This window comes from Rhipicephalus microplus, chromosome 5, assembly GCF_043290135.1.
Source record: "Rhipicephalus microplus isolate Deutch F79 chromosome 5, USDA_Rmic, whole genome shotgun sequence".
Classification (NCBI taxonomy): Eukaryota; Metazoa; Arthropoda; class Arachnida; order Ixodida; family Ixodidae; genus Rhipicephalus; species Rhipicephalus microplus.
The window spans coordinates 174,673,793-174,700,495 of NC_134704.1; the positions used below are offsets into that span (position 1 = coordinate 174,673,793).

Below are 26,703 nucleotides of genomic sequence, written 5' to 3' on the forward strand. Positions count from 1 at the left end.
TCCCCCTCGGAGCGTTATTATTCCATCACAGAGCGCGAATGCCTAACGCTGGCGTGGGTGGTCACGAAATTTCGCCCTTACTTATACGGCCGACCATTCAGAGTTCTTACCAACCACCACGCTCTTTGCTGGCTCGCCTCCCTCAAAGATCCCACAGGTCGTCTCGCCCGCTGGGCACTCCGCCTCCAGAAGTATTCTTACACCGTAGTGTATAAATCAGAAAAACTGCACAAAGATGTGGATTGCCTGTCACGCTACTCTGTGGCCGACTGCGATCCTACGAGCACTGATTATGTGGGTTGCGTCCTTTCCATCTCCCAGCTGCTTCATCTCGGGGACGAGCAGCGTCGCGATCCGGATATCAGCCGCCTAATACAACAGCTTGAAGCTTCACCGCAAGACGCTTCTGTTCGCATGTTTACTTTAAAGGACCACACCTTATATCGGCGTAATTTATCGCCCAATGGTCACGACCTACTTCTGGTCATACCAAAGCACCTGCGCTCCAGTCCTACGCAAGCTCCATGACGCGCCAACCGCCGGTCACCTTGGTGTCTCTCGCACATATGACCGTGTGCGCCGCCGCTTCTTCTGGCCTGGCCTTTCACGCTCTGTACGTCGTTATGTCAACGCTTGTGAAATTTGCCAGCGTCGCAAAAAGCCGTCGGGACTCCCTTCCGGATATCATCAGCCCATCGACATCCCATCGGAGCCATTCTTTCGTGTTGGTTTGGACCTTCTCGGTCCCTTCCCAACATCCACCTCCTGAAACAAGTGCGTCGCGGTGGCTACAGATTACGCGACCCGTTACGCAGTTACGCGAGCCATGCCAACAAGCTGCGCTACAGACGTCGCTGATTTTCTACTACGCGATCTTATTTTAGTGCATGGAGCTCCTCGTCAACTGCTGACAGAACGAGGCCCTACGTTTCTTCCGAAAGTGGTTGACGATATCCTGCGTCCCTGATCTACCCAACATAAGCTCACGACATCGTACCATCCTTAGACAAACGGGCTTACAGAACGTTTAAACCGCACCCTGACTGACATGCTTCGAAATACGTCCCGGCTGACCATCGTGATTAGGACCTTGCACTTCCCTACGTGACGTTCGAATACAATTCCTCCCGGCATGACACTGCTGGGTACTCGCCATTTTACCTTCTGTTTGGACGCGAACCAACATTGCCGTTGGATACTTTCCTGCCAACCGCTGCGCAGTCTACTCCTGAATATGCACGCGACGCTATTACCCGAGCTGACCATGCTCGTCAGCTTGCCTGGAGCAGACTAATGGCGTTCCAAGACTCGCAGAAGCATCGTTACGACGAGCGACATCGCGACGAACACTTTCCAACAGGTTCCCTCGTTCTTCTTTGGTCCCCTACGCGACATGCAGGCCTTTCAGAAAAACTTCTCTCTCGTTTCACGGGCCCATACCGCGTGCTTAGACGAGTGACCGACACTACATATGAAATTGTCCCTGATAATCCATCAACCTCTTCTGCTCTGCTGTCAAGGGACATCGTCCACGTATCAAGGCTCAAGCGTTACCACACTACTCCTGCTGTGGCCTCGTAAACTCGCCGGGTTGGCGCTTTTGCCGCCGGGGGTCATGTTACGTGATTTCGGCTGACTGAAACAGGGCATAGTGGGACATACCCAAGAAAGGTGCCTCAGACTGAGAGTGAAGAAGTGAACATTGTCGGTGAGCTGCGTTGAGGCTGTTGACTGACTACTGTTATTTTCCACGTAACATTTTCAACTAAAACCAAGATAAGACCGAGAACGGAACCCTGTGGTACGCCAGATGTTACGTGCATTACCGGAGACGAACTAATCATTAACAAACACAGATAATCCACTTAACAAATTTTGCATTTATTTTGAGACCTGTAAGTTTATAAGCAAGCGACAAGTGAGGGACCTTGTCAAAGGCCTTCGCGAAATCGGCAAATATAGGGTCAGTTTGATGCATGCAGTGAAGAGAGTGATGTAACTAATGTATTAATTGGACCAGTTGCGTTTCGCAAGAACGACTATAGAGAAAACTGTGTTGGTTGATAAAAAAAGAAATCATGTTCTGCAAGAAGCTTCATGACAAAGAAGAACCTGTAAGTTCTAGAAGTTTGCAACACGTGCTAGTTGCGGAAATCAGTCTCTAATTTGATGGGTTAGATGGGTCACCATATTTATATAAAGGAAACCCGCGAGCTCGCTTCCAATCATCTGGGATGCATCCCGTGTCAATATACTGCAAAAAAGTGTAGCTGAAATGTTAGGCAATGCAGGTTTTGACATCTTGAAAAGCTTAGGGCAGATCCTATCAGGGTCAGGAGCAGACTTAGTTGGAAGACGATTGATGATGGACTGTACCCCTTCCAGGGTGGCACTATATTCGCGCATGCTTGAATGCAGAAGAGGGTTAAGATTACTTGAAACAAAGGTCTCATCCATGAAAACAGACGAAAAAAAACTCAATGAATTTTACAGCGGCACGTGTCGGAGAAAGAATGCTACCAGCTTTGGATAATGAAACCACCGAATTCGTTGCCTTATTGGGAAAAAACTTTCCAAATCTTTTTCGTGTCACTGCGACGTATGCTTTAAATGTCGTGGTTAAAAAGTTTGTTTTTGGCTGTTGTTATTTTGGTCTTGCATAAGCACGCATGCTAACGATAAACCATATGGTCGTTTTGGGACGTTAAACCCCACACATCAATCTTCCTCAGATGCCGATAGTTTACCTTTCGAATATAAACGGTTCTTTTTCTTTATAGTGCATTTTAAATGTCTCGTAAGCCAAGCCCTTTGCGTACTGGTTGTAGACTCTACGAAAGTGGTTTTCTTTAAGTGCAATCGTTTCGTCACGAAAGACTGCCCAGTGTGTATTGAGATTATGTGGATGAAATGATTGTAAATAGTGGATGGAAAAGACAGAAAGATCAGTAATAAACCTGTCTACATTCGCTCGCGTATAATCAAATATTATGTTCTTTCCATTTTCACCCTTTTGCACAGTGCATATGAATTCACAATGCAAGATATTATGGTCGCTGACACAATGCAGGACGTTTACCGAAACACTAATTGGTTTTGTAGTTAATATAACGTCTAAAAGCGAATCGCCCCGAGTGGGAACAGAAAACGCTTGGTGCAAACAAAACGACGCGAGCACGCCTAAAAATTGTTGACGTTCACGTTTTTCTTTGCCATTGCGGGTCTACATGATTGCCACTCAATAATAGGATCATTTAAATCGCCAGCAAGAAATGTCGGTGACGATGTGTGTTTATTTTGAACAAAACTTAGACTCACTTAGGTGATTGGAAAATTCGGGAGATGAATTAGAGGATGATAGCATACCCCAATAACACAGGTATTTTAAATAGGCAGACAGAGGGCAATTCATAAGGTTTTGAGGCAAGAATTGGTCTCCATAACGCGAGCCTCTAAACCTGCTTTTACCATGACGAATACCCCCTTCCTCCCTCAATATTCAACCATACTTTTTCTCAACAATGCCAATTCACGAGACAAAGACAATTCACAATTCAGGACAAAGACAATTCATTTCAGTGCCTATATGTCTGCCAAACATTATTCGACATACGAACACTGGTGATCTTGCTTTGGAAAGATACTGTGGAATTTTGACATACGATTAGACAGATGTGTTTCAAAGTGTTCGTGCTTCTGCCACTGGGTTTTCGCGGGGACTTGACGCTTCAGCAGGCAGGTACTTCGTTAGAAGTATGGTGCAAGACACAATTGTATTGTCTAGAAGAAGCTTGACAAACAGAGATTTGAATTTGTCACAGGGGTTTTGTTTCAATTTGGCGAAACCTCAGAGCTTCTTTCTAATGATCTGCAACCTAGGTGAAAATTCTTCTTCAATCCACAGATGATATGAATCTAACTTTTTGACAATAAATGCAATTTTAGAACGTTTGTTTTTTATTCGAAGTTGAGGAATTTCACAACTATTGGCCGAATATTGCCCGGTATTTTCTGTCCTATTTGGTGAGCACGTTCTATTTCGCCACCTGCGACTTCTAAGTGTTTAGAAACAAGCTCGTTTACAAGTCGTTCTCTTTCCTGCCTTGTCTCCGAGTCTTTCTCAATGATATTTTGAAGATAAGTTTACTTCGGCGCATTCTGTTGTTGAGATTGTCTACCACCAAGGTTGTATATTGCGATTGTCTTGATTTTGTGCTTTCTAGTTTAAGGTGAGTGTTCCTACTCATATGAGCAACTTCGTCAGATCCAGAGCATTCTTCTAGTTTAGAAATAGGTATCTTTATTTTGGTTATCTTCGTTTGAACGTCTTTCACCTTTTTTAAGATGTCTTCTTGAAACTTTTTGTTAAACACAACCATATCCTTAACAATAGTTGGTAGTTGGTCGACCTTGTCAGGGCCAGGATTCAATTCGACGTCTCCCGCACGAAACAGCAGGTGCGCCACACAAAACAACACTTGAGATAGCCGCCCTGCCATGCAAACTTTAGCAACGACAGTAGCCGCACGAAACCACACCATGGTACTCGTTCACTTTCCTCTGCGGTTACAGGAGAAAAAAACCAACGCGAACACAATACGCGCATTTGTCTATACCCATCACAAACAGACAGACTTAGGATTGGGAGCCTATAATAAGTCTACATGTGTTTGAAGGCAAGAAACGCTCACCTAAAAGGCAACAAAACAAGCTTCGTTAGCCACAAGCATTTGGCTACGAATTCCGCTCTAATGTTGACGACACGTCTTCTTATAAGCGACGGGAGGGCGCTGCGTTAAGTTATGACAGCGCTAGTGCTTGGAGGGGTGCAAGGTAGCAGCCACGTTGCCCATGTGGCGGTAGATAAGGCCCACGTACGGTGATGCACCGGTCTATCGCAGATGCTACGATCGCGAAGAATGGAGGCTTCCAGATGTCTTCGCTTTCTAGCCTGAGAAGCCGTCTCAAGCGCTGTGGCGAATATCTAAAAAAACAACACGCAGGCTTGGTGAGCGACAAATATTTCACCGAAACTCCCGCTCGAAAGTTGACGACATGTCTTTTTATAAGCGATGGGAGGGCGCTGCACTCAGCTATGACAGCGCTCGCGCTTGGAGGGGCGCAAGGTAGCCGCCACGATGCTCATGTGGCGGGAGATGAAAAACCGCGTACGGTAATGCACCGGTTCATCGCAGATGCTAAGACCGCGAAGAATACAGGCTTCCACTTTTCTTCGCTTTCTAGATTGAGAACCGGCAACAGGAGTGCTGTGGCGGATATCAAAAAGGCAACAAAACAAGCTTGGTCAGCAACGAGCATTTCGCCGCAATTAAATTTATTTATCAAATAGCCACAGTTCCTTCACAAGCACTACATTAGGGCAATTACATAAAGTACATAATACAGGCTGCAGATTACATGTAGTGAACACCACAGCGTGATCGTCACTATACCATTACAATTCTAGATCGTCATACCTATACAACCTCATGAAGCAGCTGCAAAAAACGTGACATAGACGAGTGGGCGGGCGGGCGGGCAGGCTGGCAGGCAGGCAGGCAGGCAGGCAGGCAGGCAGGCAGGCAGGCAGGCAGGCAGTGAACTATAACCATCCTAAGACGTTACCGACAGGACCTCCTCACGGGGAACTTTCCCTTCTCTGGTTAGCCAGAATTTTGTTTTGAAATACGATGCTTCTTATGGCCTTCTCTCATTCGGTTTCGCTGCAGAGGAGGTTGCTGGACGCGCGGGACATCGCCAGAGCGTGTGAGCCAAAAAAAAAATATTTCACTGCCGTCTGGGCAACCAGAGTCGACGTCCGGCTATCACAAAATCAGTGAATAATCGATTTCAAGCTCGTATTCTAGTGGAGAAAGATAGCTTCGTATATACGCAACTTTCACAGATCACTTCTTTCACCTCTAGATCGGGCTCTACTCTAGCAGACACGTAATCAGGGTTATGGAAACATTTCGTGCGATCAATCTCTGTTCAGGAATGGTGGATATCATTGAGCAATTTCAATTTGTGAATCAAACGTCTTTTTTTCACCACTGTCCCATTTGATTGTTGTTTTTGTCTTACACACAATATCGTTTCTTGAATATTTTCGGTGTATAAAGCACACCGCTCTAACACTTTCAGCTTGTCTATGTTAGTTTGTCTTCAGGGATGTGAAACCTTACCGGCTTACTTAGATATCTATTATACACACAAAAAAGTAGATGACTAGCTATAACTGGAAATCGTTTAGCGTTTCTGTTTAGATACACTACAACACAAAATTTTTTGGCAGCGACGTGATCATTATGTCTTCTTTATTTATCATTATTAAAAAAAACTTCCAAATATTTAAGCTCGTGCACAGACAGTACTTGTGCTACTTTAATGAATTACCTTTTTTTTTAAATCGACAATTTTTTTTGAAAAACACAAATACACTGTTTCTAAGAGTAAGGTTTAAGCGCGAATCTGCGCACCACTGTGAAATCTGATCTATATCACTTTGCGCATTTCACAAACATTTTTCTCAATGATCATTCTGCACAAAGAACACTCATCTGCAAACAGGTGTGCAAAACAAACAATATTATCAATGAAAAAGTTCACCCAAATAATAAACGCGAAGGGCCTAGTATACCAACTTTTGCGGCAATCTTAACGTAACGTCAGCTTCACCTGATTTTTCACCAATAATTACAAGTCTTAGCACCTACACTGCAAATAATTATTATTCTAGCTAATTCTGGCACTGCAGATAATATACCAGGAATAATTTTCAATCAATCCCTCACGATGCACAACGTTAAATGCCTTCTGGAAATCAAAAAATATGCAGCCTATTGCATCACCAATGCCTAATGCTTTGGACAAGTCAAGTGCCAATTCTGTTAATTGTGTAGCAAAGTCAGATCCAGAACAGAAGCCATTCAGGTAATTTTTGAGTAATGAATCATCACTTGAAAGTGGCATAACGCTTGAGAAAACAGCCTTTTTCGTGCCTTTGCAAACCGTTCTGGCTAGAGACACAGGATGGCGGTCTAGAACTAAGTCACACGATCGAGTTTAGTGAATATGTAGATGTGTGAATTTTAGCAATCAGAAGATAAACGACCCTCATCTATCAATTTAGTTAAAAGCACACATAGGGCCACATTCATTTCTCAAGCTTTGTTATCGCCTCGTTACATTACGTTCAGCGCAAACCACGCCTACGGTGTTTAAAAAGCATCGAGGCTATAGTGAATCGTTTTGTCAAGATTACGGCCATTTTGTGAACATTACAGATTTTGTCGAACCTACGTTCACTACGGCGTCTCTCAAAATTATATGGTGTTTTAGGAACGTTGAATCTCACATATCAATCAATCAATCTGGAACCTACGTTGCCGCTAGAGATAACGCTATAATATTCGATGGGCAAGGGTATAAATTCCGACACGCTTCACCGCTTGTCCGTTCATCGATGACCGACGCGCCGTTCGCCGCTATCAGTGCAAGACTTTCCGTTTACCGGGCACAGGTTCACTCAAATAAGCAGTTTATTATTCGACCCGCAGTCTGCTTTATTCGTCCAGGTCACAACTCTGTGACATCTGGTGGAGGTGCTGTTTCTTTCATGTACCGGACGCCCCCGTGAAGCCGTAAACTCAGCCCACGCCCCGGAGGACCGACGCCAGCCACGAGCAGCCACTTAGCCGCAGGCAACAAGGTCTGCCACCGGAGTACGGGTCTTTACCGGACAAGACTCAAAAACCTAGACGTTGACGTCGACTACGGCAACAACGACACTGCCTGTTCCACCTGCACCACTTCTTCTCCGGCAACCCAAAGCGTCGCCAACGTTCCACAGTTCACCACTGGAAGAGCCGGAATGCTGGATAGAAAGGTTTGACCGCGTCGGCACCTTCAATGTCTCGACCGACGATGACAAGCTACGGCATGTGTATTTCACCTTAAATGATGCTGTTCGGATCTGGTTCGAGAATCAAGAGCGAAGCTTTAGAACGTCGGACATATTTCGTGGCCGTTTCCTCAACACGTTCGCAAGTGTGGTGCGCAAAAAGAATGCTGCATCTTTCCTCTAAACCCTTAAGCAGATACCAAATGAAAACGTGACGCTATTTACGGAAGATATGATTAAACTCTTGTGCCCCGCTGAATCTGACATGCCCGAAGAAAAGAAGGTCCGTCTGCTCATGCGAGGAGTCAAGCAATGATTGTTCGTCGGGCTGATCAGGAACCCGCCAAAGATGGTCGCTGAATTCATTTCATAAGCATCGGCAATAGAGAAGACGTTCGAGATGCGCACGCGACAATACAACCGTAGCTTCTTGTGAGGAAGCAAGGCCGGCACCCAAGCGCACTACCGACTTGCGTGACTCGGACGATCCGAGTGATCGCGCAAAAGCTGCGAAAATTGCTTCCTTCAGCGCAGCCACACGTGGACTCCTTCGCAGACGTCGTATATGCCAGGAGATCCAGCATTCGCTAGAAGCCTCCAGAGCCGCCATTGCAAGTCATCATGATGCTGCAGCCCGCCGTCACGCCTCTCCTCCACGCGAATGCTAAGACGCCGCCCCGCCGAACTTGAGACAAAGAGGGGGAGGGGGGTTGTGTGCTACCACTTGGGTATGCGACTGAAGTGCTGCGCAAAATAATTTGTTGACTTACTGGTTTACATACACTACAGCTCTAAAAAAATGAGGCCGAAGGCCTGAGCACCCAGCCTTTAACGTTACATTAAGCTAGTGAGAGACAAGTACTAGTATAGAGGCAGCTACAGCCCCGCCCCAATGTTATTTTTTTAACTAGATATTATTTTGGAAAGGAACTTTTAACAGCAAATGTACACCGGCACTGCAGTGGTGAGAAAGGCAGCCAGAGGATATGCAGGTGGCAATAATAGTGATAGTTGATTTCAATACAGATAGCAATGAATCAGCAAGAACAAATCATTTCTCTTTTGATTGCGCAACCGCTCAACAATGTCTTTGGAGAAAACACAATGAGCCAGCTGTTCAAGAACTCGACACTTTTCGCAAGCTGTGAACAAGCATAAATTTGGGGGTTGAAAACGCCACAACCAATGTTAGACAGTACTTGCCCACTCTGTAAGAATAATAAATGTAGCTGGAAATGCCACCCACCTGCAAGGTAATGCATGCGCAGTCTTTTGTCTGGCGAACGAACAGGTTTGCACATAGCCGAAGACGTATTTACGCTGTGTTTGTTCCATCCATCAGCAAAAGCCTCAACAACTTTGCGCTCTCAAAAGATAAATATACACTAAGCTCCATTACGAATAGGTACAAACGTAAATCTGCCCCGCCGTGGTGGTCTAGTGGATAAGGTACTCGGCTGTTGACCCGGAGGTCAAGGGATCAAATCCCGGCTGCGGCGGCTACATTTCCGATAGAGGCGTAAATGTTGTAGGCCCGTGTGCTCAGATTTGGGTGCACGTTTAAGAACCCCAGGTGGTCGAAATTTTCGGAGCACCCCACTACGGCGTCTCTCATAACCATATCGTGGTTTTGGGACGTCAAAACCCCACATATCAATCAAACAGAAACCTAAATTTGTGACACACATGCACGATTAAAAGATATCGAATCGGTACGCCTTTCCATGTGCTCGCCGACCACAAACCATATAAATATCACCAGCGCGAATGCGAACCTAGTTGCACCGATTAAAAAAAAAACGTCGAGCGGTGACAGCACAGAAGTCAGCGCAATGCTTTTAGTGTGCTCTCTTAATACACTTAAAAAGATTTTGGTGTACAAAAACTCACAAATATTCAAGAAAAAATGGAGAAGTTTTTTTTTTTTATTTTACTTAGTGCTAGTACATATTGAATAATGATCAGCTGATCACTTTGTAAAGTACATCGCTTCCTAAGCGAGCGCCACAATTGTCGTGCGGGAGCATATGGCGCAGATTTGTCACTCTACCCTTCATACCATAGATTTTCCTAATATACACTAGAGGGAACTCTGGCGCTAATGTCGATGGGAGCTTCAAAGCACGGCGCTTCAGCAAGCATGAGAGTTATGGGTAGTACACACATTTGTCTAATCTTCGTACTTCTGGCCTGCTTTGGGCTCCGTGTGTGCGTGTGTGGCTTGGAGCTGTTTTCTCGCGAAACAAAAATCAGCGAATATTCAGCAGTTGCGCTTCACCACCCTATTTTTTTAGACCTAATTTTTCAAATGAGGTCACGAAGTTTCAAATGGTTGAATCTTTCTTTCAAAACAAAACCGAAACACAGAAGTAAACGAAGCTGCATGTACGATTCACCCGGCGTGTGTACGAACACTGTAGAAACTGTTCGTCAGAGGCACGGCATAGACCGACGTACAGCTCACGGATGCCTCTCAGTTCGTGGGAAGAAGCAGAAAATGACCGTGAATGCCAGAAGACGTAGTGTTGTTATTGTAGGTACGGAGATAATGTCCTTCTTTAGTGGACCTTATGGAAAAGTCTAGAAGTTGGCTGCTCTGATTAGTTATTTTCTAGCCGAAATGCCACCACTAGGCCACTTTTTGGGGGGCACTATGTGTTAACAGAGAGCTTAGGTGCGTGTAACTAACATTCGTTTTTTATAAGTCCTCTTCAATTTTTTACTGTGATATGAATATTCTTGATGGTTTATGATATCGGCATCGCCGTCACGCACCATATAAAGTCCAAATCGATAACAGCCCCCTGGACATCGTGTGTTCTAAATGGTAAATGAACGCGAGCGAGCACTACGAACGGGGCTGAAGCAAAGGGAAGCAAGCCAACCCATCTCAGTCGCACAAAGGGCGCATGCGATAACACCACCCGCGTGCGATGCATGTCGTCGATTTATACTCAGGCAGAGAGGAAACGCCCTGTCTGTCTTAAGGAATGCCGGGGTCCCGGGGAACAAGAGGGAAGCTGCCATATAACCAAATGGGGAGATAGCCGCCAATTGGAAAGTTCAAAAATTATTTTCTTCCGTGAAACAAAAACTGTAATGATAAAACTTGGGATGTCAAAAGAACCGCTTTCTGCTTTCCAGTTGGCTATAAATGTTATCTTTAATGAGACCACCACTTGGTGCCAATTGGCCTCAATGTTGGCAAGTTGATGATTTTGGGAAATTTGTGATTTTTTTCTTGTAAAGTTTTGTGATTTCAGGGGTGCAAAGGTAATTTTTTGCAAAATCTACGTTCTATGGAGTAATTATCAATTTCTAAGATGTTCATTAAAAGAACAATAATTCAATAGAAAAAGTGCAAACATTAACCCCTTTCGGCAAAATTTTTGTAGGTGTATGTGGCCAAAACATTGCACTAATAATGATAAGCTTAAAACACCTTGCACAGTCACCATTACTTATTACATAAACTAAATTTGGTATTGAAAGATGGAGTGACACTTTAAAAACAATTTTTTTCCTGAACAACAGCCATACGACATTTGGATAAACTCGGAAAGCACTCACGTGGCCACAACTTTTTTCTTGCTGAAATATAATAGTGATTCACTGCTTTTGATAATGCTCCCAGACTTGGAGCTAAAGCATCAGCGCTTTTTGTGTAAGGAAAGAGTATGATGAAAGAAGAGGGGAAAAAAGGGAAGAGAAGGGTCTGAACACCTGCACCTTGCGTGTGCCTCGGAGAATGTGACCGCAAGAGTCACGTGCTGCCGCCGCTCGATGACAATTTACCTAAAAATACAACCAAATTACTAAAAAATAAGGGAACTTTGTTTAGCGGAACATGCGCACCTTCTTAACAGAATTTCCGTGTTTTCGTCAGTTTTTCCTAATTTTTATTCATTATCTCTTTAAATGGCAGATAGTGAAATTTCAATGACCACTACCACACGGAGTTCCTCATAATAATAGAGGGGTTTGCTTGCTTGCTTGTTCCTTTCTTTTGTGGCTCTCACCCACTAAGGGGGATTGGCCTAATAGAGGGGTGTTGGGGCGCACACATTTCTCGTTTTCTTCTTTCTTTTCGAGGATTACACGCCGCGCTCATTACCGCTCCTTTTTTTTTTTGGCACGAACACACAGCAGCTTCACTTGTTTGATATAAATGATAAGGTGGCACAGCGGCATTGTTGTGAGCGGGTTGTTATGCCAAAGAGAGCATATAAATAATGGTGGTTCCATCTCATTATCATTATTGATGCGTCCTTGAAACCAGTATCGATGTAATGGTGGGTTCCAAACGTTGTTATGAGCTTGCGGGAATTTCGAATTATTGTGATCCCTCTGATGTGAAAATTCATATGTTCCATAGATTGCATGTACAACAGCAAGAAAAAACCAACTGCGTTGAAATTAACAGAGATCGTGCACAATCTTTTTTTTTAATTCTTGGTAGTGAAGTTTCATTTCTGTTTTATTCGATTCGCAATAAAAAAGTGGTCGGAATTGCAGGCGAAAATTAGCGTATACGTGCTTTGCACAACTGAATGCATGAGTTCATCTCGTCAGTCAAACAGCGCGTACGTATAATTTCATGTTGTTCTTATGTTTTTGCATGCTAAAGTTAACTACGACAGCCTCACCATTTTTACGAACTGTCTTATTCTCAAGTACACAGGTTATTGTACTGCATTGGAGTGTGTAGTAGATACAACGAGCTTATTCCGCAACCGCAACGCATGGTTTCAATATTGTTTCAACAAGAAACTCTTCAGAGCATGGGCCCCTTCGTGACACCAGAACCCGGCAGCGCGCGCCGATCCAGGCGGCCGTGCGTTGGCGGGCCGGATCGCGATAACATCTCTCCGATGTGGTCACGTGATGTGTGTACGCGGCGCCTCCATGTCGCGGCGCATGCAAGGTCGCGCATTCGCGGCACTCGCCAGCCAACATGGATGCTTGCCACGGCGGGTCATAGCGGTCCAGGACTCGTTAGAAACGACCATGTTCAACGGCGATTTGCTACACCGGGACGTGTATTCGTTGCCCTATTCTGATCGGCTAACCTGTGGTTGCGTAAAGTCGGACAATATGCCACCAGAAGTTTTCGCAAGGCGTCGTTAACTTCACTGCTTCGAGTCACCATTGTCTCAGAGCTTTCCCGCCAAGCTTACCAGCGAACAAGTTTTGTGGATTTCGCTATCAGGTAAGTCGTATCTTACGGCTCTCGTGAATTTTCCCCGCCTTCGGCCTGTTCGACTGCCGACAAAATGCTCATGCCTTGAATGTTTACGCTGCTTTGAAGTTGCACAGAGGCTTATGCGAACGCCGCGGCTTTTTTTTTTTTTTTTTTTTGCGCGCGGTTTTGGCGTATTAGCGAATTCTGTGCAACGGTGTCGCGTGGACCTGTCCATGAAGTTCGTTACGAGGGGTTTAGTGGTGCGGGCTTGATAGCATCCGTCGCGTGTCGTGTTACAGTACGCATTGCGCTATAGTTGATGAAAATTCCTCTGCGTCCCGGGTGAGTGACCGACAAAACTGCGCATCCAATCTTTTTTGTTGCAGTTGCGTTATCAGGCGACACGACTGAAGTTCAGTTGGCGTGTTCCGTGTGGATTAACAAGACACTTTGACTAGCAGGGATGTGACAGCTGGGCTGTATCTGGTTGCAGTAATGCACTTATTGATATTAGCGCGGCATATTCTGCCAGCAGCGTTTATTTTACCGTTTGCAGGTGTTGTGCCGGCGGCGGTTGCTTAAGTTACGTCCAGCTTGTCCTTTTGGCTCTCGCTATTTTCGCAGTGGCCGTTAGTGATTTTCTCGTCTCAATTGGGCGGCAGTGACCTATTCAGTGGCGCATCGCGGTTCTCGCTATTTGGCTATCACAAATAAAAATGTATTGCAAAAATAACAGAACGGAAACACCATACGGAAGAGATCGCCTGATTGGAACAACCCCGAGGGATGCACAGCGCGTTCGCACGGGCGCTTCGCAAGCTCATAGCGCGAAAAGGGACGAAGAAGCTGCCTTCGCTGTAACGGTTTAGCAAGAGTGCCGGCACATCAACTCCGAGCGGTATAGTCCCGGTTGCCGGTGCTATATCTAATTCCGTCAATGTCTGCACCTTGCGCCCGCAAGTTTTTCGAAGACAAGCAGCTCACTCGGTTTCTGAAAGAAAGGATTCAAAGTTCATATAGCGGCTGCCGCCTTTCACTGCAGCTCAATGAAAGACTGTGGAGGTCTCTGAGGTATGGTGTTGTCATTGCTCTCAATGTTTGCAGTGATATTGCAGCACTACTTGGTACAATGTAGTATGACTGTTGCTGTTAAACATATTGTAATAATGTAATTTAAAATATTTTGCCTTTATCTCGATATCCAGCATCAGAGAAAAGGTGACACGCGGAAGAATTAACATTAGAAATCGAACATGAGAGTGAAATATACTTGCATATTTTTATTCACACGCTTAGGTACTTAGCATTAGTCGCATGCCACTATTGAATGACTTAATTTGGTGCCGTCACTTAAAGCTGAAGCCAGCGGTGCTTTCTGGAATGGGTATATATACCCATTCCAGCAAGCACCGCTGCACAGCATTTAAGTGTACTTAAATTTGGCCAGACCACTTTGCTGTCTGCACCTTCAGGAAATTTCGGAAGCAGCGGCTGGACAGCGAAGCGAGTGCGGTAAGCTGTCGTTTAACATTGGCTTTATAGTGTGCAAGCCTTAGTGAAATCCAGCACTTTGCATACTTTTTAGTGATGGCACAGAATATATACTGTAAGATCCCAACTGAGTGTTTCGGCCTTCTTTGGAGGATTTCAAGTATGCGGCCGCTTGTGTCCTCTACCCATTTTCACTCTTTTATACTGTTTATGCGCCAAACTAAAACAGTTGATGCATGTGTGTGTAGCTTCTGAACAACAACGCTGCAGTACCCCATCTATCTCCTTAAGATGAAATGCTGCTGCTATATTTGCTTTGTTTTTGTTTGAATGCCTAACTGTTTTGCTGTGTACTGCAGGTAGCAAACAGAAGTGCCCTGACGAACTGTGCAGTGCTGACCACACGGTGAGCCAAGCATCCCATAAGAGTTGCTCATTCAGCATCTGTGGCTAACACAATGGTAATTTACAAAGCTCCATTTAATGAGGAATAGTGTTGTTATGAGCTAGTCATGTCAATGTGTAAATATTGCAAAATAAGCGAGGGTATGCAGAGTAACATCAGGATGTATGCTACCTACCAACTTGACATTATTCATGCCAAAGTGTTATATACCACCTTTGTTTGAGGGAGAAGTGCAATGGTTTATATGAATATGCATAGCTGGAAATCACTGCACAACCAGTCACTGTGTTGTTGCACTCATTAATATGTGGCCCTTATTCTTGTGACCTCCCACTGAGATAAAATTTTTCACATAAAGAACAGTAGAAAGGCTCTTGCTAGCTATAATAAGAAATTATTATCAAAGTTTTTAGTTACAATAAATCATGCTGTAGAAGAGTATTCCACCTATTTGTCACCATGGCGAGTGCATTTCGCCTAGAAACGTGACTTGCTTTCGCAAAGTGTTGCCTTTCTGTAGAATGTGGTATTGGCAAGTGGTATTTCATGAAAACTGTAAAACTTTATTGTTTCTTGCAGAAAGCATTGTTATCTTTCTTGTAAATGCATGCATAGTGTGAAGAATAGTGACCCACTTTGAAATTTAGAACCTTATCATTGCCTTGTTTCGGACTGTCTTTACTGTATGTGATTTGTTTCTGCCAAACGTAAGCCTAGTTTTCACTATTCTTTAAGGTCAATTGCTAATTTTTCTGTGTAAGTTTGCAAGCACACTTTCACCTTGGATGTTAAACAACAGGCTTGAGTGATGTGCCTGATTCTTGTCTATGAATTTCATAGAATACCTAAAATGGACTCTTCTACTTGGCACAGTTATTGCCTACTGTGTGCATGTTCTATGCATCTAGATATAAAAATAGAGAATGCAGCTGGAAGCATTGAATACTGTGTTCAAAAGCTTGTATACACTGCAAAACCTTGCTGGTGCCATAATTTGTTGTGGGTGTATGGTGAAGTGACTGGTAGCTAGTAACACTGCATTTTTACAGCTAATTGCACAATGGAGCATTTTTCAGCTGCTCACGTAGTTCGAGCAGATGTCGATTACGTTCACTGTGCTACGACATAGCGACAAAGTTCATACATCTGCATCCTGCATACCAGGAACCCTTATATAAAGCAACATGACGCTGTGATGGGGGCTGCTAAGTAAGAACTGGGTTTTTTTCTGTCTGTCAATATCATTACACAGGTTTGCTAAGTGCATTCGTGTAAATTCAGCAAGCACTTGCAGCTACAGAGTCAGTAGTAACAGCACATTTCAATAGCAGAATTACCTGTATATTGCCTTATCAAGAAACTCCATTATTTTGTGACACCTTAACGTCGCAGCTTGCTCACTCCTTTCTTGGTGGTGGGACATTACAATAATTAAATTTTTCTATATCATGCAAAATTATTCTATTGTTTTTATATTGTATAATAAATTCATGCTTTTCAACTGCTTCCTCCCCAACTAAAGCTTAACTTCTGCTGGATTGTCTCATGGGTGAAAACAAGAAACCAGGCCAGGGAAAACAATAAGATGCTCCATTATAACAGAAGAGAGTATTGCTGTGGTTCAGTCTAAAGCTGAAATTTTTTTAAAAGGCGCAAATGTGGATTTCATGTGACTATTTACAGAGAATAATCGTGTTGTGCTACTTTTTTATCACAGGAAGCACCTCCCAAAAGCAGTGTTAAAGGGATGTGAGCCTCAAGCTTTTTTTTTTTTTTTCAACGAACAAATCAGATGCCTGAAAGCCACAGGCCAGCTGCTTCTGGCCTGCACAGATAGTGCAGCCACCGCAGTACATGTCTTGCAAAGGTGTGAGACATTCCTATGTTGTATAGAGTGAGTATAGTAATTGTCAGTTTTATAGCTTATAGAGATATATCTGCAAACGTAATTCCCTGCACAGTGTGTTTTACATTATATCAACGTGCCATGAGGCTGCTTTGGTTCTGTCTTTCTTTTTTTATCACCTTGCAGACCATCTTGCTAATTCATACAGAGTGCTGCAGCGAATTTCATTGTGTGAGTATCACAGAAAATTCATTTCGAAAAACAATTATGATGAACCCTTCATTGCCTGACCAGTGTATACTCTTCGCTAGCGAAGTGATGTGATTTTGATCTGACTGTCGGTTGGGTCTCTCTGCAATATAAAATAGTGTTTTGGCCCTAAAATTATGCCGTATAGATTGTGCCGTTGTGAGGCGTGCTGCATATTTGTTAATCTCACCCATGCCTTGCAAAATACTTCCTCACCATGCCGCTAAAGCACAGTGGCACATCAACGAGGCCTTGCTTAGTTGATGGCTGCACGTTGATTGCACAATCACTGTCATCATGCATTGTTGCCATGTGACTGTAGTCATGATGATAACATATGCATACTCCTCTTCACGATGAGAGGGGTGGAGAAGCCAAGTGAGAAACTGAAAATAGCTACAATGTGTGTTTTATTTGCTGTGACTTCTTAATTTCATCATGTGAATACGAAATTTGTGGCAACGTGCTCGCATTTTACAATTTTGCAGATTTCAGAAATTTCAGACTGTGGGGTTGTTGAGTAGCTTTTTACATTTCAATTATAAATGCGCAATTTATGCACTGCATGGCTTTGTTTATTTATATTTTGCAATGCTAATCTGTGAAATAGTCTGCATTTTCTGTCCATATTTATGTGCTTATTGCACGAAACATTATTCATGTTTAATATCTACCATAAACAGCAAAAGTTTGCGGGACACGAAATGTTTGATGAAGCTAAATTCTCACTTTGTCTGAGAATGCAATTCTGAAAGAAATATTCCATACTTCACTTTGCATTCCAACCTATTCCGTCACCAGTATGATTTTCAGCGTTAAGTACCGACGTAGTGGAAATCCGCATTTGTTGTGGATTCAACATCTGCCAAGGTTTCCCTGTTGATAGTACTCTCATAAATTTTTCATGACACTAGAGCCACCTCCTTTTTCTCTTTTTGCAGCTACATAGCTGGCAGTTCATTGCGGTGCTGCTTTGTTTACCTAATACCTCTTCAACCAGCGCAATTAAAACGGTGTATTGGGTGTACTTGCATCATAAAGTGTTTATTATTTTATTAGTCGCGGAGCTTTTTTTGGTCTTTCGGCTTTTACTTTTTGGCAACTTAACTGCTGCTTTCAGAGCAATCTGTAGATATCAACATTGACTTTATTAAGCGTTGGTTCAGAAAAAAATCTGAACAGTTGCCGAGGGACATGTCCATCGCCACAGCATTCTGGGTTACAAGAAATAGATTCTAGGCCGGATAATATGTGGCTCCTTGCTAGTTGCATGTCTTGCTTTACTTAGAGCTCTTTTATTAGTCCTAAAATTTATCTTTCAGTGCTTGCAGCTATGCTACCATGAGAACGACTCCCGCACTGAGTGGATTTGATTTTTAGGGCAGCAGTTGCACTTTCGAAGGAGGCAAAATGCTAGAGGCCTAAGTGCTTTTGAATTGACATTCACATTCAGAACCCCATCATTATTGTTACATAAAGTGAACAAAGTGATACCGTATTTACTCGATTATACCGCGCCCTCGATTGTAACGCGCACCTGATTTCCACCGCGAAAAGAAAAATGCGTAAGACATCGATTGCAACGCGCACCCATTTTTCTCGCTGGCCTGTACGATCACACCACTCGAAAAAACGACTCCTTTCGGGAGCGTCGTTCATTTAAATATGAGGTACGGGCGAAGCTTGTGCCCATCTGACGTGTAACAGAGCATTGCCGTCACTGTAGTTTACCGTGGACCGATGTCAGCCCGCAAACTTGCTTCCCCCCCTTCTTCTCGACAGTTGTGGTGCCAGGCATGTCGAAGTAAAGAGGCGTCTGATCGGCATTCCCGATTTGCCCAAGCAGGTAGCCGTTGTTGCGCCGCAAGTTTAGGACGAACCTCTGAAAACTGTGAAGCTTTTCATCGTACTCCTCCGCAAAACTTTTCGCATATGCATGTTCCTCTTCGGAGGGAAAAGCCTTTCCTCTTCATAAGGTTAGTTAGCCAGCACCTGCTCGCTTTAAATTGGCTCTGCATTAGACCTTTTTGTAAGACTAATTGCATAGCTCGCACTTGGAGCAGTTCTGTCGTCACGGGCTGCTGTGCCGCTCGCTGCTCAAGCACATACTCGCCAGGCAGCTCTCTAATTTGCGGAAACCGACCCTGCTGTGGTCCTCTGAAGCCTTTGCGTCAAGCTTTGCTGTCAACAATCTTCTGCTTTTATTTCCGCCGGTCCCGCACGCACGTTTCGGGAACTCCGAACGACCGCGATGCGGCCCGATTTCCGTCTGTTTCTGCACACGCGATGACTTTTCTTTTAACAGCGGCATCGTGGTGCACTCGAGTTTTTGGATTCGGCCCTTCCACGCCGTCGATGCTAATGCACTACTAGATGACGAACTCCTCAGCACACGTACGAAGTGCTGCACATGGGAAACACATAGGCAGAAGTGGCGGACGCGCCATGCCGACGCACGTAGGGGATGGCCATTTTGGATTTGCGGATGGCAATAGATTGACTGTAATTTTTTTGTTCGTACTCGACTCTAACGCGCATGCGATTTATGAACTCGCCTAACCGGAAAAAAGGTGCGTGTTAGATTCGAGGAATTATGGTAATTCTCGATTGTATACATATTTCAAATAGGAGAGGTGATCTGCTTAGTAGATTGGTATTCATGTTAAAAAGGCACGGCATGCAAACATAGACTCGAGAGAGTAGTCAAGACACCGCAAACACCAACTGGAATATTTCCATTAGGCTATAAATGAAACAAGGCAAGTGGAGATATCGATCAAGACGGCGTGCCTGTTGGTCTATGTGAGAGATAGCTGCTCAGCATTTGATTTCTTCCTTGAGTTATTCGATGATTGGTTCACACATGCACTAACACATGTTGCTATGCCAAGCCTCCATAATTAAGTGCAGTTCTTCGTTTCTGTGCTTCTACGAAACTGCATGATTTGAATTTTGGCATGCATTTACGTCGTGATATAAAGATAGGTTTAATGATGGGCCTGTGGTTACCTGTCTCCTATGTTCCGTTAGTCTGCCTTCTCATTGTGAGTTGGCATTTGAGGTGTCCTGACTCACCTGCGGGCATGTTTGCATGCCCAGCCTTTTCAACATGTATGCATATTATGCGTAAGGAAAATAGGTTATTGACTGAGTATTAGGAAGTTAAATTTATGTCCAGTGTAAAATGTTGTTTCTGTTTTCTTCTGTTAGACTTCTTTCTTAACAATGACTCGGCATTATTTTGGAGTCTGCTAATGGGGTATGAGATATACATACATAAAAAAGCAGGCGTTAGCATGCTTTCGAGACTGCTACCTCATGAGGTTGAGAAAGTCAAGTTGTGTTACATGGGGTATGCTAGAAAGAGTGAATTGTTTCTAATGTTTTTTTTTTGTTTTCTCGGCAAGACATTCTATAAAAACTGGCCCAAAGGCGGACAGAATGCAGAACAGATGGACACACAGAAGCCATCGGGCTACCTGAGAAACTGTGACTGAGCATGAACCTGTAAGCATTTGCGAGTTCTTGGTCTTGTCATGTTAGTCCGTGAAGTGGTTTCTTGACCATTTGCAATATTTTCCTAAACTGGTGCTTTGATGCCTCAATATGGGAAGAAGATGTTCCAGCACTATTTTTGGGGAAAAACTTTCTAATAAAGCAGAGGCCTTTGAAACCATGTGCTCAGAAATTGAGTTATAGGAGAAAAACAACTGACACATGATTGTCGCTTTATGCCTTTACCATAGCCTTTGCTTCTTTGTCAGCAAAGTTTCATGGCTACGGTATCGAAGTATTTTTGTTTCAATTTATGCTAATGTTGGTCGTGAGCAAACATGCCAAAATGGAACTCGCCCATGACCCACAGGTTACGGTATTGAGTCCCGGCTGCAGGGGCTGCATTTCAGATGAGATGGAAACGTTGTAGGCCTGTGTGCTCAGATTTTGGTACACGGTAAAAAACCCCAGGTGGTTGGAATTTCCGAAGCCCGCCACTATGGCATCTCTTATAATGGTATTGTGGTTTTGGGGCATGAAACACCAGATATCAATCATATCAGACATGGCAAAATGCAGTGGTTTTCGTATATTTCTTCCAAGAGTGATTTTTTCTTGTAGAATAAACTTACAATGTTTGTTTTAAGGACATTTACCAGGAATTAAAAATATTTTTGACTCTAAAAATTGAAGGCGCCTTCACACATTTTTACCCTAGGTTCTTTGGCTGATAAGACAGTGATTAAAGCATAAACGTAAAGGCTGAGCGTTAAATTGAGGAGAAAGGCTTACTGTTTACATTTTAAAATTCTATCAAGCACTACATGACAGTTGTCTTATGGCGGAAGTTAAGATGATGATAGGGGGGGGGGGGCTTGAATGAGGGTTGTTTTGAATGTTTGAACAAAAATCGTTTGTATAAGTTATTGCTCTAACCTTGATACGGTTTCTCAGGTAAATGGATGCCCTCTTGTCGAGTCACTCAGTTTTAGCATCATGGACATAATGTTATAAAACTGTTGAGCAGCCAGACCCCTGCTAAATGCCTTGTCATCCGCTGCTTAATTTTTGCACCGAGTATCATTACAATAGAAGTATTTGTCAATGTTGAGGATTTGTATTGAATGTGTTGAGATGTGTACCTGGTGAAAAAAAAATCACTGAACGAAGGTTTGAGCTTGTTATTTGACAAACGAACTTTTCTTTACAGAGGCAGCAAACGGCAGCAAGCTTGCTGCCGCAACTTAGACAAATTGTCTTATTCAAACATTGGCTCGAACAACACATATAAATTAGCGATATGACACTCATTCAAGCCCCCGTCTTCATGTTAGCTCCTGCCGTAATGAGATGTAGAACTGTCTTGTAGTGTTTATTGGATTTTAAGAAACTGTATATATGTAAGCCTTGCTTCTTAATTTAATGCTCATTATTTGTGTTGATCCATTATTCATTGTCTTCATCAGGCTAATACCTCCACCATAATGGTTTCAATAAGGCGATGTGTACCCATCCGGCGATGGCGTAGTGGTTAGAGCATCCGCCTCGCATGCAAGAGGTCCGTGGTTCAAATCCCGGTGCCGCGCAGTTCCCAACCGGATTTAAAAAAAAAAAAATCCGCGTGTTGATGGAACTGCATTAAGAGGCCTGGGGTGCGGCCTCACCGGTAACCACCGCCGGGAACGCACTCCCTCACCAGAGAAGGATTGGCCACCCTGGTGCAGTATCTGGCCACTACTTCCCACATGCATACGTCAAATAACTCACAACCCTCAGTCCCCAGCAGCTGCGAAGCAACTGACCACGGCGGCGGTCAGATCTGCAACGCAGCAGAGGGTGCTAAGAATCTCTGGATCTGGACAGGCCGCCATTGGAACCTGAACTTGGCAACGTTTAACGCTAGAACCTTATCTAGTGAGGGAAGTCTAGCTGTACTATTCGAGGAGCTAGAGGGTGTTAAATGGGATATAATAGTGCTCGGTGAGGTTAGAAGGACAGATGAGGCCTATACTGTGCTACAGAATGGGCACGTCCTTTGCTATCGGGGCTTGGCAGACAAACGAGAACTGGGAGTGGAGTTCCTAATTCACAGAAACATAGCTGGCAACATAAAGGAATACTACAGCATTAATGAAAGGGTGGTAGGTATTGTAAATAAACTGAATAAAAGATACAAAATGAAGGTAGTACAGGCTTACGCGCCTACATCCAGCCATGATGACGCTTCAGATGAAAGCTTCTATGAAGACGTGGAATCGGCAATGAGTAAGGTAAAAACACAGTATACTATAGTGATGGGCGACATTAATGCAAAGGTAGGGAAGAAGCAGGCTGGAGACCAGGCAGTAGGAGATTATGGCATCAGCACTAGAAACGCCAGAGGAGAGCTACTAGTAGAATTCGCAGAACGCAATAGTTTGCGGATTTTGAATACCTTCTACCGAAAACAAGAAAACCGCAAGTGGACATGGAGGAGCCCTAATGGCGAAAATAAGAACGAAATAGACTTTATAATGACTGCACACCCAGGAATCGTGCAGGATGTGGAAGTGGTTGGCAAGGTACGATGCAGTGACCATAGAATGGTACGGTCTCGAATTCGCCTAGACTTGAAGAAGGAACGACAGAAACTGATACGCAAGAAGCCAATCAATGAGCTAGCACTGAGAGCGGAAGTACAGGAATTCAGAGTGTCGCTGCAGAACAGGTACTCGGCTCTTAGTGAGGAAACCAACCTTAGCGTAGATACAATGAATGATAATCTGACGAGTATCATTACGGAGTGTGCAGTGGAAGTTGGAGGCAGGGTAGTTAGACAGGACACTGGCAAGCTTTCCCAGGAAACGAAGAACCTAATTAAGAAGCGTCAAATCATGAAAGTGTCAAGTACAACAGACAAAATAGAACTGGCAGAGCTTTCGAAGTAGATTAATAGACGTAAAGTATGCGATGTAAGAAGGTATAACATGGAGAGAATTGAACATGCTCTGAAAAATGGAGGAAGCGTCAAAGCAATGAAGAGGAAACTTGGGATAGGCGAAAGTCGGATGTATGCACTAAGGGACAGAGAAGGCAAAATAAATACCAATATGGATAGGATAGTTAAAATTGCAGAGGAGTTTTACAGAGATCTGTACAGTAGCCGAGACAACCACGACCTTAATACTATAAGAACTAGCAGTAACCTAGATGACACCCCACCAGTAATGATAGAAGAAGTCAGAAAAGCTTTGGAGAGCATGCAAAGACGCAAAGCTGCTGGTGAGGATCAGGTAACATCAGATCTGCTGAAAGATGAAGGACAGATTGTGTTAGAAAAACTAGCCACCCTGTTTACGAGGTGTCTCCTGACGGGAAGGGTACCAGAGTCTCGGAAGAACGCTAACATCATCTTAATACATAAGAAAGGAGATGCCAAGGACTTGAAGAATTACAGGCCGATCAGCTTGCTCTCTGTAGTATACAAGCTATTTACAAAGGTAATTGCTAACAGAGTCAAGAAAACATTATAATTCAATCAACCAAAGGAACAAGCAGGATTTCAAACAGGCTACTCAACAATTGACCACATTCATACTATCAATCAGGTAATAGAGAAATGCTCAGGGTATAACAAACCACTATACATAGCCTTCATAGATTACGAGAAGGCGTTTGATTCAGTAGAAATATCAGCAGTCATGCAGACACTGCGGAATCAGGGCGTAGATGAAGTATATATAAACATTCTGGAAGAAATTTACAGGGGATCAACTGCTACCATAGTGCTTCATAAAGAAAGCAACAGAATACCAATCAAGAAGGGTGTAAGGCAGGGGGACACAATCTCCCCAATGCTATGTACCGCGTGCTTACAGGAGGTTTTCAGAAGCCTAGAATGGGAACAGTTAGGCATAAGAGTTAATGGAGAATACCTAAGTAACCTGCGCTTCGCCGATGACATTGCATTGCTGAGTAACTCAGGGGACGAATTGCAACTCATGATTACGGAGTTAGACAAGGAGAGCAGAAAGGTGGGTCTTAAAATTAGTCTGCAGAAAACGAAAGTAATGTACAACAACCTCGGAAAGGAGCAGCGCTTCGAGATAGGTAATAGTGCACTTGAAGTTGTAAAAGACTATGTCTACTTAGGGCAGGTAATAACCGCTGAGCCTAACCACGACATTGAAGTAACTAGAAGAATAGGAATGGGGTGGAGCCCATTCGGCAAGCACTCTCAAATTATGACAGGTAGATTACCACTATCCCTCAAGAGGAAGGTATATAACAGCTGTATCTTGCCGGTACTTAGCTACGGAGCAGAAACCTGGAGACTTACAAAGAGGGTTCAGCTTAAATTGAGGACGTTGCAGCGAGCAATGGAAATAAAAATGGTAGGTGTAACCTTAAGAGACAAGAAGAGAGCAGAGTGGATTAGGGGACAAACGGGGGTCAAGGATATCATAGTTGAAACAAAGAAGAGGAAATGGACATCTGCCGGGCATGTAGTGCGTAGACAGGATAACCGCTGGTCATTAAGGGTAACTCACTGGATTCCCAGAGAAGGGAAGCGGGTTAGGGGGAGACAGACGGTGAGGTGGGCAGATGAGATTAAGAAGTTTGCGGGTATAAATTGGCAGCAGCAAGCACAGGACTGTGTTAACTGGCGGAACATGCGAGAGGCCTTTGTCCTGCAGTGGACGTAGCCAGGCTGATGATGATGATGATGACCCATCCAGCACTCTGTCACACGCCGTGACAGTGTGCTCGCTACGGAAACGACAACAAAGTTTTGATCCTTTTATCTCACAGCTCCTTTTTCTCGCTCTAAAGGCGCCATTACAATATGTTCCCTGCCGCACGTAGGCCTTTGCAGAGGTCTACAATATGCTTTGTCTTGTGTAAGATTTCATTATATAATCCAAAATTTTTTTCTTCACCCCACATAACTCTCCATGGTGTTTGTAGGTACAGAAATTGTAACTGCCACATTATGTCACTAATTAAATGGCATTGTTATGCTAGTCTATGAATTCTTTTGCAGTTAGAATTTAGTGTCTTTAACGTCGAGTTCTTGTCTATAGGTCTTCATAGCATCCTGCTGCTTGTTCTGCATGTGATCAGTTCTTGTCCAGAAATACCATCTGCTTTTGTGAGTCATGAAATACTGGTGTGAATAGAGGTGATGTACGTAGTAGACACCATAGTGATTTAAACTCTGAACATTGGTGCTGCTACAATAGTTGTTTTTTTGTACTTCCTTTTCAGACATACACAAAGGAGCCAAGTGGAGCTTTTCATGGGCTATGCAGACAGTTTCATAAGCGGGCTTTCAGCACTTTTGACAATTATGTTTCATAATGCATCTGCCAAAGTTGTGTTCAAAGAAGCGTGTAGTCGTGCATTTCATTGTTCATTTTGCATGCTGCAGCAGGTATGACTCACAAATCTGCAGGATAATGCAGCACAGTGCGTACGCACAAACTACATGCACATACACTCTGGATTTGTGACTTAACTGTAAATTGTTTACTCTGACCTTGCACAACAATATTAACAAAATGACATGAAAGCTTTGCCATCTATGCAGGTAGCGTTCTCAGTATATGCTGGCAATAAGTGTGCAAAGTTCAACCAGTCCAATGGTCACATGTTTTCTTGTTAACATTTATACAAAGAAGGCCGGGGTTGTTGGAAGCTCATACATGGTAAAGAATAGACCGCGACTCTAAAAGTTTTCTGTTTTTTCACCTTTGTACGGGAGGTGGCATAGTCAAATTATTCAGGCAACAGCTGTGCCTTGTCACTCAGCAGCGTTCAACAAGCTCTGTGTCAGAACATGTTGCATGGAAAACTTAAGCAACATCCTCTTTACGTTCTTTAAGTTTCGGTGACCATTTTTTATTTGTTTTGCCTATGAAAGTTGCGTCGCAATGTTTTCATTATACTCTACCGATGACCTCATTCAAATCTTCAGTGCTTTTCGGTATACCTTGGGATATACGTTCATGGCCGCACACCTGCGCATGATGGAATGAAGGTCTTCTACAAAATGCAGTGCGGTATAGCAACGCCACTCCTATAAGCAAAATGGGCAGAAAGAGTTCAGAGGCTTAAAGACTGCTGCAAAGGGGGGATGCTGCTATTGCCAC

At 43.8% G+C, this 26,703-nt stretch overlaps 1 protein-coding gene and 1 long non-coding RNA gene across 3 annotated transcripts in view; both read left to right on the forward strand.

Annotated features, from left to right (window-relative positions):
• The window catches only part of LOC119174112 (uncharacterized), a 76,244-nt gene that overhangs the window by 44,554 nt on the left and 4,987 nt on the right, over positions 1–26,703 (forward strand). The window lies entirely within an intron of this gene.
• On the forward strand, positions 12,801–25,940 carry LOC142818025 (uncharacterized). Its single transcript, XR_012895488.1, has 6 exons — positions 12,801–13,112; positions 14,936–15,037; positions 16,700–16,876; positions 17,015–17,059; positions 20,485–20,584; positions 25,820–25,940. It is a non-coding gene; the product is annotated as an uncharacterized LOC142818025 (long non-coding RNA).